This window comes from Notechis scutatus, chromosome 1, assembly GCF_049901735.1.
Source record: "Notechis scutatus isolate UNSWTSFEM ecotype Mainland chromosome 1, rNotScu1.2, whole genome shotgun sequence".
In the NCBI taxonomy this organism is placed as follows: domain Eukaryota; kingdom Metazoa; phylum Chordata; class Lepidosauria; order Squamata; family Elapidae; genus Notechis; species Notechis scutatus.
Window position 1 is genome coordinate 193,967,046 of NC_142009.1, and position 12,299 is coordinate 193,979,344.

Sequence of the window (12,299 nt, forward strand, 5' to 3'; positions counted from 1 at the left end):
TTTAGAATGTGAACATAGTTTAAATATTTAAATTGGATGGCATGAAAACACAGCCAAATAGTTCAGAATAAGAAACATATAAAACAATGAAAACCAATTGCCTCCAGAATTTTAAAATGTCACAGTATTATAAGGCCTTTCATTGTCATGGAAATGCCAAGCAATTTGGTGGTAGGACCACCTCTTTGGAAAACAATTTTTACAATTGGGTGAAAGTTACTAGAAAACATGGGCTTTAAAATTTCATAATTGTACAAGTTAGAAATAATGAAAAATAATCAATAGATCCTATTTCTCTTGCTCCCCAGAGAAAACTGGCAAAGAACACTGAACACTGCAAAGCCCCGACTATAAATCTCTGGTAAAACCACTGTGATATTAAACATAACAGATCAGATGATTTTCTTACACAGAAACTTGAAAGAAATGTATCCATTTTTGCAATTACATGGACTGGAATCTGAGTTTCTGCAGTTCTAAACAAGATTCAGTGGTTTTATAATTTGATCTGCTTCAGCTTGGGCATCTTTTCACTTTATCTGACTCCTCCTGGTTCAGATCATGATTTGTTCAAAGCCAGGGTGTGATGCCAGGATTGCCTCCCAAGGAAGAGAGCGAAGGCATCCAGGGAAGGGGTCAAATTATATCTCATCTTACTCAGAAATCTCAAAAATGGTGGGAGAGAAAACACTCAAAGCAGCGTCCAGCAGCAGAACAGATTGTCTCACCTTCTGCCATGACCCTCTCGATCCCTGGTCAAGAGATGGGGGATACTCTGCGTTGGATTTTAGATATGCCTAGAAAGATGGGGTGATGGAGGGAAGTCACAGCATCCAAGAAGATTTACTAGCTTAATGAAGAGCGATGGTCACATTTTTATACTATGTAAATATACTAACTGCAATTATGCAGTGAAAAAATGTGTATGCTGAACAAAAATGCAACTGGATAGGCATTTGTTACCAAATGTATTGTTTCCCTAGAATCTAGATCAGAATGAAAATACTGTTTTAAGAAGGAAAGAAAATGCAGAACATGGCATCCGGAAATGTTTCCAACCCTTTACCGCCAGTGGCTGTACAGGGCGTTTGATCTTTCTTTGTAGAAAATAATGTAATCTGTACATTTATTTATTAAATTCACATTTGTGACCCTCCAGGGACTTTGTATTTCTGTTTTCACCTCCTCTGATGCATCTGCATATGCTAGAAGCCCAAGGAGTGGCCTGCTGACTTCTCCATTATACGTCCAACTCTGGGTCACCAGGAGAAAGAAGGCATGTAATGGAGAAGTCAACACCATACTCAGCTGCCTCTCCCACAGAGATAGTAGGTACTGGAGAACATTTTTCTGGTTCTTCTTTTCCTTTTCCTCCATAGCTCACAGCTTGATGCAGCCTATTTCCAAAACCTTTTCCCAGCTTCTCTCTCCACACCAGATTTGATCCCACTCCATTCCATTTGGACAGAGCCCCGAGTTCCTTTCTATAATTTCTCTCCAACAGCCTATTGGTTTGGAAACTGTACAAGTGAATCAAAATTCTCCCATTTATTATATATTTATTACCTTCTGTAAAAATTCTCTTAAGGTGATGGAAAAAACCTGTCATGTCAAAGAACCTGAGAAATAATGCTGGTCAGAGTAGACAAAATTGTTGTAATTGTCCAGCTGGATGAAAAGAGTGTTCTATTTGAACCACCACTCCTATGGCACTTTGTTGTTTTGGAATGAGCTTTCCCTTATTGAAAATGCTGGGAGGAAGGCAGGGGGTGGGAGGTAACTAGGAGATTTTTACTCGAGTTGTTGTAACTCATGAACTTAAAAAGCCAATCTCTAATTACACTATATAATTTAGAGACTGACCCCAGCCTCTTCAATCAGAAATTAGTTGCATGAGTTTGGGCAGAATGTACCATAAGTATAAATGGTAGTGCTCACTTTGGCAAACACGGGACTGGCTGCAGAAAGAAAAGATGTTAATTTTCAACCTTCAGTGAAGAAATGCCACTTTGCCAAATGGTTCCGAAGTTCTCACGGCTATAATTTAATTGCCACCGACAGAGATACTGGATTGCTTGACCTTCTTGTGGCATGATTCCTGTCGGGTTTCATTTCATTTCTGAATGGAGAAATAATAGAGAGACGTCTCCAGTTGCCTACCTTGGTGGGAAAAGAAGGGAGGGCTTGAGTTGTTTTGCAGTGAGTTTACACACACTAATAAAATGAATGGAAAACTGCACTCTAAAGAAGAAAGATAATTGATTTCAAAAAGTGGTTGTGCTGTAATGGAAAACCTGTTGTAACTTGTTTTGAGCTACAGGCTGTTTGGCAAGAACAATTGGCTACCTTAGATCTGACCATGAAATCTGATGTTTTTCCCTTGCAGAGACTGAAGTTTTCTGGAACCATAAATCCGAAAGCAATGAAACCATAACTAATCCGCTAGTCCAAATATAGCTAATTTATATTCGTCTATGAATAATACACTAGTTGTATGAATTTCCTTCAACACAAAGCATAAATTGTTTTGTCCTAAGTTATTAGCTGATTAACTTATTCAATGATACCTTTAAAAAGAAAATCTCTTCTTTCAAAGCTGCCCTGTTTTTATCTTATAATATTGAACATAAATGCTCAAGGAGACAGAATACTTTTATGTTTCAACGTTTTTAAAAACTGGTGAAATGTTTTGGAAATTAATTGCATGAGATGCTTCAATTGTTGGGAATTGGACAACTTGCCACAGCCAACTCACTATGGCCAACTTGCTGTGAAGCACTCACTGCGGGACAGTTTAACAATTCTATTTAATTATTTAAAATAAAATATTTTAATTTTTGCCATTCACACTTCAGTCTGTCCCTTCTTTTGTATCCTTTCTTTAATGATTCAATTCCACCATTTCTTTCATATTAGAGTAACTTTTGTCCCGCAGTGAGTTGTTCCACAGAGAGTTGGCTGTGGCGAATTGGCTGCAGCGAATTGTCCTAAACCCCAGTTGTTTCTAGTAGTAATATTTACATTTTTTATATTTAGAAAAAGTATATGGCTTATAGAAATAAGACCCCAAATCCAAAACCTAATATACCCTCACCCCACTGACAGGAACAATCAGACAAGGCACTTGATATACTCAGTATCATCCTGGGTTCTCCAGGCTTGCTGGCAAACTGTGTCTTCAGGGACTTCTGAAAGAGTAGCAAGATAGGGGGCCAGTCTTACTTTTTCAGGGAGGGAGCTATCATAGAGAAAGCCGCCTTGGTCCCACTAGCTGGACCTTCTTAACAGAAGGGATCCATAACATACCTGGCCTCTCCATTCCGATGGGTCAGGTAGATGGAACCAGGAAAAGTCATCCCTTCAAATAACCTGGCCCTAAGCCACGTGGGACTTTAAAGGTGACAACCAGTACCTTGGGTTGTACGTGGAAGCAAATCAGCAACCAACAAGAAAGTTGACGTATGCAAATCTAAATTTGCAGAGAACTATACGACCCACCACATTTTTATCCAATTAAAGCTTCCCGATAACTTTTCAAAGGCAACTCCGTGTAGAGCTGCTCCATGCAGTAGTCAAGATGGGAGATGACTAGAGTGGGTGATTGTGAGCAAGGTCTGTTGGCCAGGAAAGGACTGACTTGGCATTTAAAAGCAGTAGCCTAAAACCCAGGCCTTCACAGCCGGTAAATTGGTTGAGTGCAAGAGGCTGGAACACAAAATTGGTACTAACATTGAGGTGCTTGCCCCTTGTCTCCCACCATAGTTCCCATTCCCTGACATCAGTGCAATACATTGCCCTACCCTGTTCTCCCCACCAGCCATTCTGTTCCCCATCCTCAAAACTCTTTTCATATATATTTCAAGACACTAATATATCTTAATCTCATGATAAATGCTAGCATGGTTTAATATTTTTCTTTCCAAAGAAATCCAGCAAAATATTGATGCAAAATGTACATTGTGTTAAAAAAATGCTTTCCAGATCATTTGCTGAAGAAGCATGCAACAGAGAGAGAGAGAAATGCCTCTGAAAAGACATGACAAATTTAACTTTAAACTTCTGCCCCAAAGGTGCTTTTTTTCAAGAGGCAACTGGACTTTCTGGTTTTTCTCTGAAGACGTTTCGCTTCTCATCCAAGAGGCTTCTTCAATTCACAATTTTTTAACTTCTGCAGCCAGCAACTTTGCCGAGTGTCACAGTGAAGGTGTCTGCCATATGAAACAATGCTTCCTGCCATTTTACAATAGGGCTGACCCTGACAACTTTTACAGTAGGTAGAGAGAAGCAGCCATATTGGATGAGGCTTTGGAGCAGAGATCTGTGGAGGAGTAATAGCCTGCATTTTTCGAGTACAGTGAAACAGGTTGGCTTTCATCTATATCTATCTATCTATATCTATATCTATCTATCTATCTATCTATCTATCTATCTATCTATCTATCTATCTATCTATCTATATTAAAAAAACATTTAGGAGTCAGTTGAGTCTGAGTCTGGACCAGTGGTGGGATTCAAAAAAATTTACTACCGGTTCTGTGGCCATGGCTTGGTGGCTGTGGCTTGGTGGGTGTGGCAGGGGAAAGATAGTGTAAAATCTCCATTCCCTCCCCACTCAGGGAAGGTTATTACAAAATTCCCATTTCCTCCTCACCCCACTAACCTGCTTTCCAGTTCCGCTCTCCTGTGCAGGGCAACAAAAGACGACCCAGCCAATCAGCTGGGACTCAGGAGGCAGAGAATAGATGGAGGCGGGGCCAGTCAGAGGTGGTATTTGCCGGTTCTCTGAACTACTGAAAATTTCCAGTACCGGTTCTCCAGAACTGGTCAGAACCTGCTTAATATCACCTCAGGTCTGGACCTCAAGTGGGAGAACACCATCTTGCTCTTGGCACCACAATGCAAGCTCTCTGGTGCTGGCTCTCAAAGCCCGGAGACTGCCATGTAGGGACCTCATTTCAGACAAACTTTACAGTGTTCTTAAGGTGTGTATGGGAACAAAGAGAATTGAGAAGAGCACAAATTGCTCATGGTTGTCAGCACAAAGAGCGCAAAATGGGACTGGGAATTTGCTTTTTTTCATTTTTGACCCATTTCTGAAAGAAATGAGAACTGTTCAATTCACTAAACCTAAATTTGGATTGTCTTTTCATCGTTGTATCTCACACTACATTAAATGCTTTTACAGTGAGGCCACATTCAAGGATGTGAATCACACAAGAGTGTGAAGTTCCCCCAAATAGTTTACTATGATCACAGATGTCTTATCAAATTGCATGTATTCGTTAATGAAATGTTGATCACAAGGAAGTGACAAAAATAGCATTTGATAAATGTATATTTAGAATATGGCTAATAAATACTAATACCAATAAACATAACTCATACATATAACAGTTCTTTCGGAGTTCTCCATACACTAATTTTTTTAAAGTGATAAGGGGTCCTGAGAGCAAAATCAATGTTTCTCAACTTTAGTAACTTTTAGATGTGTGGACTTCAACTCCCAGAATTCCTGTCAGCACAGTTGACTAGGAATTCTGGGAATACAAGTTCACATGTCTTAAAGTTGGCATAGTTGACACGCACTGAATTAGGGTATCAGACTGGTTCCAGAAAGACCCAAGTTCAAAACCATGGTCAGCCTTTTACGTTCATTTTTTGTGCCAGAGAAGGGGCACATAATGCAGTAAAAATATCCAAGCCATTCACTCTTGCACTTTAAAGTTGTTGCTTCTTTAAGACCCACATGATGAGTTAATTCTTTGCTGCTGGGTGAGGGATGAAGCAAGGGATTACCAGATTGGCTGGGAAACTGTTAGTGAAATGAAGTTCATTTGAGGACAGCAAGAGTCCCAACAATGTAGCATCACTCAGTAGCACTGAAGAAAATACAACTTTCACAAATTTTATTCCCATGGGAGACATGGGTCTCAGATTTTGGCCTATTTGAGAGATCTTGTTGCCCAATGATGGACCGTTTCATCCAGTTAACAGTCAAGATAACAAAAACCTTACATAGATAACAGATAACATAATCAGAGTTGGAAGGGACCTTGTAGGTCATCTTGTCTAACCCCCTGCCCAAGCAGGAGACCCTACACCATTTCTGACAAATGGCAGTCCAATCCCTTCTTGAAAGTCTCAACTGATGGCGCTCCCACAACTTCCGAGGTCAAGCTGTTCCATTGGTTGATTGTTCTCACTGTCAAAAAGTTTCTTCTTATTTCCAGGTTAAATCTCTCCTTGTTCAGTTTCCATCCATTATTCCTTGTCTGGCCTACAGGCGCTTTAGAAAATAGCTTGACCCCTTCCTCCCTGTGGCAGCCCCTCAGATATTGGAAGACTGCTATCATGTCTCCCCTGGTCCTTCTCTTTACTAGACTAGCCAAGCCCAGTTCCTGCAACAGTTCTTCGTATGTTTTAGCCTCCAGTCCCCTAATCGTCCCGGTCGCTCTTCTCTGTACTTTTTCTAGTCTCAACATCTTTTTTGTAACGTGGTGAACAAAACTGGATGCAGTACTCTAGGTGTGGTCTTACTAAGGCTTTATAGAGTGGTATTAGTACCTCCCTTGATCTTGATTGTATCCCTCTGTTAATACTACTTAGGATTGCATTAGCAACAATAGATATAGAATTATAAGGAGATCTCCAAAGCTCTCCAAAGTACATTCTTCAAGAACAACAAAAAAAAAGCTGCTTGTAAATATTGGTGTTCATCAGTTCTAGACCAATAGATGTAAAGGAAAAAAAAAAAACATTTCAAGTTAATCTTGTTAGGCGTGAGTACACATCTGTCTTTGCAAGACACTATTGAGTCAGTTAATCAATCCAAGAAGGTGCATGCTTTTCTTGATCAGGACCTGCTTGTCTCACATCTGTTCCAGGTTGGTGTAGACAGAAACAGGATTGCGCTTGCCCCATGCAAGATGGTTTTATTGTCAAACCATTTCAAAGGTAAAAAAGCGATGTCATTACAAAAATAATCTTTCTTCTAACTCTGCCCTGCTCCTATGCCCATGGCATGTGCACTCCCCAATCCTCATGCCTTTCACACGGCTGCAATATTTGACTGTGATTTGTACTACTAATCCATACAAATCATAATAAATGAAGTTCTAATATCTTGATCACTTATTCAGAGTTTTCAGCCTTGCATGTTGGACCCTTATATTCCGTTCCAACTTTTCATTGGGAAATCCAATCAGTTGCAACTGCCAAATTGGTGACTTTTTAAAGGCTGCTGAGTTCACTTCAGACTCTCTATTAACTTTTATTCCAGACCTGCCTCCCCCGCCCCCCAACAGCCTTTTCTTTTACCAGTGGGTTGCCATCGATCTGCTTCTCTACCTGCAGGTTTCTTTTGTGGCTGCATCTGCTGGATGAGTCACTCTGCCCCACTATGACTTTTTGATTCTTGGCTTTAATGTTGCAACTCCCCCCCACCCCCCATTCCTTTCATCTGGCTGCTGATGGCTGTCTCTTCTTTTCTTCCTTCTAGTCTTCCTCTCTGTCTTTCTCCAGCTGTTCCAGTTTTTCCCATGGATGCAATCCTTTCCTACATCTGCCCAAAACCCGAAGAGGGCTCTTCCAACCCATACATAAGGGCCAACACCACCCCTCTATTTCTCTTCTGAAATATAATTTTTATTATTTTAAACAAAAAATATAGAACTAGGAAAGAAAGTAAAAGGATTGAAAGTAAAGGGAGGCAAGATATTTAAAGAAGCGACTTCCAATCTTTTTACAGGAGCTATAAACATAACAGATACCATTTCACTTCCCTTCAGAATTATATAACACAGTCACCTTCTCCCCATATACATCCTTTTAATTGGTAAATCCAGATAATTACTAGTTCATTTTTATCCATTTTCAGCAAAAAGTCCATAAAGGGTTTCCAATCTTTTATAATAGTGGTTCTTTCTTTAATTAAAAAAGTCACATTAGTTCTACCCTCTTCACGGTCCACTCCTCGTTTGTAGCACCACCCCTGCTTCCATCAGAGCTCCTTTCATTCTTCAATTGGCTGGATGGCTGAGAAGTAGAGGAACGATAGAGACTCATAGTTCTAGAACAGTGGTGGCTAACCTTTTTGGGCTCCTGTACCAAAAATTGTGTGTGCGCTTGTGCTCTCGCGTGCCAGCACCCAGAAGGCTATGCACGCAGCCCCCCCACGCCCCCTGCACATGCGCGTGCAATCCCCCCCACTGTCCCCTTATCTGCACTGAGCCTCCCAGCTGATTTTTGGCCCATTTGAGGCCTTTTTCGGCCTCCCAGAGGCTTGAGGGAAGCCACTGCACCCTTTGCAGGACGAAAAATGGGCCTGTTTCACAGGAAGGCCAAAAAAGGCCCAAAAATCAGCTGGGAGGTACGCGCATGCGCAGTGAGGTAAGTTTGCCTGGGACTTGCGTGCCCACACAAATGGCTCTGCGTGCCACGTGGGGGCACATGTGCCATAGGTTCATCATCACGGTTCTAGAAAGTCTGGCTGAGAGGGAATGAAGAACTTGAGATCAGGGCTTAGCTTCCAAAACAACACTACCAACTCAGAACCAGAGAGAAAAGGGGTTGTGTACTTCTCCTTGTTCTTTCACAACTACACTCTCTTATAAAAATAAATGAGAATCTCCCATACTTTTCTATGTCAACATTTTCCATGCAACCCCATTTTTGAAGGGTGGCAGCCGCTACAATGCATGACCTTTGGTGGAATGTAGGTGAAGTCTCAGCGATCAGGAAAAAAACAGGAATTTTGGACAGTCCCCCTTCCAAAGATTTTTATTTCGGAGATTGGGGGAAGGAGTTGTGCTGCTTTTTACAAAGGTATTTAATTTATGCAAGGTTTATACTTCATATGTCATTAGGAATATGCATCAGAAATATCAATATTGTGGCCACCACTGCACATAAAATGCAATACTGAATTAATGTTTGTAGCTGCCATCTTGACTCTTTTGACCTGACCATCACAGTTGCCCAATTTCATGGGAAAATGGGCTGCCGGTTCTTAGCAACTTTTCTGCTAAAAGATTACTGTGAAGTTGTAGGGAGCTTCCAGATCCATGAAAAAGAATGAGAGGCAAACTACTTTGATGTTGTTCCTCTTTTCAAAATCTCTTCTGAATTTTTCTCATTATTTCGATTCTCTTCTTCACAGGTGAGATCTTGTACATACGGAGCTACTAAAATTCCTAACCCATTGTAAACTTTTGGCATCTCAGGTCCATACTTGTCCAGATGTGTGTTCCTTCACTTTTTAATTATACTCTCTAATGCAAATCTTCTTCCCATAAGAGATTCAGCACCAAGAATACCTAAATTCTGCTATATAAGTGAAAGCACATTGGGAAGTAACAAATAAAACAACTCCCATGCTTCCTTTTTTTGTAGAATTACCTGCCAATCTCATGGATCATATGGCTAGTTTTTATCTTTTTCAAGACCTAAATATGTAACAGGTTTGACTCCATTTACAGGATATATTTATTTTGATGCTGTTTGTTAGATATCTTCTCAGACGGCCAGTTTGACATGGGAATACACTGCATTTCACACTGTCAGTCACAACTGATATGGAAAATAATAATGCACTATTATGACATGCAAAAAAGACATCTAACTGATAGGATTAAATCACCTCTCTACATAAAGTCCTATATGAACATAATCCACCCCAAAGCCTTCCACATGGGACCCAAAGTTCCCTTCTCAGAAAATCACTTTCAGACTATAAAGGGTAGAAGATGTTAAATATACTGTGAGTAATTGTGAAGTAGTCTCTATTAAGCTCCATTCCAACCCTGTTATTTAAATGGTAAATTTAAATCTACCTTTTTTTTTTTTGTCCTGAATGTGGGAGGGTGGCTCCTGACATGCACCTTATTCCCCCAACACACATGCTTCAGTTTGAAATGTTTAGTGGCTCTTGCGACAACTTTGCCATCTGGCCACTCTTCCCTTTTCAGTCTGAGGGGCTTGGACAAGCACCATGTTTGGCTCAACAACTTCTATTGTTATCAGGCAATCAGCACAGCTGTAGAATAAGTCCTAAAAAAAGCCATGGGAATGCCCTTTGGCCTTTTCAACTAATCACAAAGAAGCAAATTGTTGAGCGGGATTCTTTCTTGAAATAAGAGGAGGCACACTAGAGAATCAGTAGGTTTTTCCCTTGCCTGACCTTGGTTTGCTTGATTTCCTGATTTGTTGTTCCTGAACATTTTTAATGCCAAACAATATTTGCTTTAGGCATAAATTAATGTGATGGTAATCAGTGTTTTACTGTTGATCCTGCAAATGTACAGACAAAAGGCCCTGCTAGGGTTCTCTTCAGTGCCTCCTCTCAGTCCTCCTATCTTGATTTTTTTTTTTTTTTTTTTTGAACAAGCAGCCGAGGACCAAAACCCTAATTTCAGTCAGAACCCTGAAAACTTGGCCCTGCTTCCTTACAGAAGCTGAGTCTTGATGTGTGGGCAAAGCTGGCAATTGTAAAATCTCATTCCAGAGATAGAAACGTTGCTTATTTTTCAGAGCACATGGAACCTGAATTTGGAATGACGCAGTTCATACAAAGGGGGAATTTCAAGCCATGGGACATTTTCCAATATTAAAAGCTTCAGAATTACTTGCTGGGACTAGGACAGCTGTGCCTCCTAGCAATTAATGCAGAAAACACCTGGAAACTATTGTGGCCTACCCCTGAGTAACTAAAATCCTACAATTAACACATTCCTATGTGGCATAGCCAAACAGTAGCAATAACTTTACATTCGATAGAGAAATCCTATTTTAATCTTCTTGTAATAAACCTAAGGGCTGCAATATTCACAGTTGAGAATTTGGACTATCTCATGGAAAATAATTAAATACTAAAGTTCCTATGATTAAATTTAATTAGAACTTCTGGAAAATATGCTTCTTGACTACCAAATGTTAAATTAACATAGAACTAGCTCAGGGCAGAGGCCAGAGCTTGACTTTCCATAAAACATATTCCAGGCATTTCCAGTTAAGCATGAAACCTTGCTGAATTGGAAGTAGTAAAAATATTAGGGTAAATGAGCCAATGGTCTGACTCAGAAAGACATTTCACATATTGTACTAAGGTATAAAATGGCTGTTTAAATCATGGTGTAATGCTGTCATTATGGTCTACAAACCATCATTTGGGGTTTGGCATAGGCGAACCTAACCAAGTGTTTTAATCAACAATCCTGAGTGAAATAAATCCTGAGCTTAATTCATATAACATGCTAGTTTGCTTTAGTGTTGCCTGCAAACCCCAAATCTCTATGATGGGTTAACCATGGTTTAGCAGGATAGGTGAGCCCATCAAGAGTGATAGCATGTTGTATAAGTCTTTTAAATAAATAGTTTGCACGTGTTAAGCAAATTTTGGCATATTTTGTACAAATTGTTAGGTTTTGAATAGGTTTGAGTTATGCAATTTATTCAAGTCAAAAACCACAGAAAATGGAGTCATGGCAACTAAAGAAGATGGTTTAAAATCATGGATGGCTTTTGATGGCTGTTTTTACCAAACCCTCCACTGAACAAGGATCATACTCCAGGCCAGTCTCTACTCCTTTCACCCTAAACCAATGTTTTTCAAATTTGACAACTTTAAGATTGTGGCCTTCAACTCCCCATAATTCCTCAGTTTAAGACCTCCAAGTTTGAAAGACACTGATTTAAATTAAGACTGAAAGCTCCCTGAGATCCCCACGTTCAGCTTTCCCCTAAATTTTAGTGGCTTCTGTAGGATAATGCTAAATTCACATTTCCAAATCACAAAGCCATGTTGGTTTTTGGCTTGAATTTACTTGTGCTAATCTCAACTCATTTAATAAACTCTGCTTAAACAAATCATAGCTTAATAGGAAGTAATCATCCAGCTTCTAGCAGAGGCACGTTTTCACATACTGTTAGTACAGTATGTCATGGAAAAGGAGAGAATCAATGAGGATCGTTTAATACTACAGAACTTTAGGACAAATTGAAGGAGTTTAAAACAAGCTATAGCTAATCTCAAAAAGCTCAGTAGGACCAGACCTGACTACAATAGAAAAGAGAAATAAATCCCTAGGGCCTACAGGTTGCTATGAGATTCTTTTAAAGAAATATTTTATGAAAGTGATGCAAAACCACTTCCACACTGTCACAAGTGCAAGGTTGTGTCAAACATGATCAAAAAGAAATGTAACTTTAAACAAACAAAACCTCCTCTTTCTTTTCTTTACCAGAAAAGGTGGCCAGTTCTGTAGATTTGGCGGAAAAAAAACCCCAGGTCATTATTCAAAAGT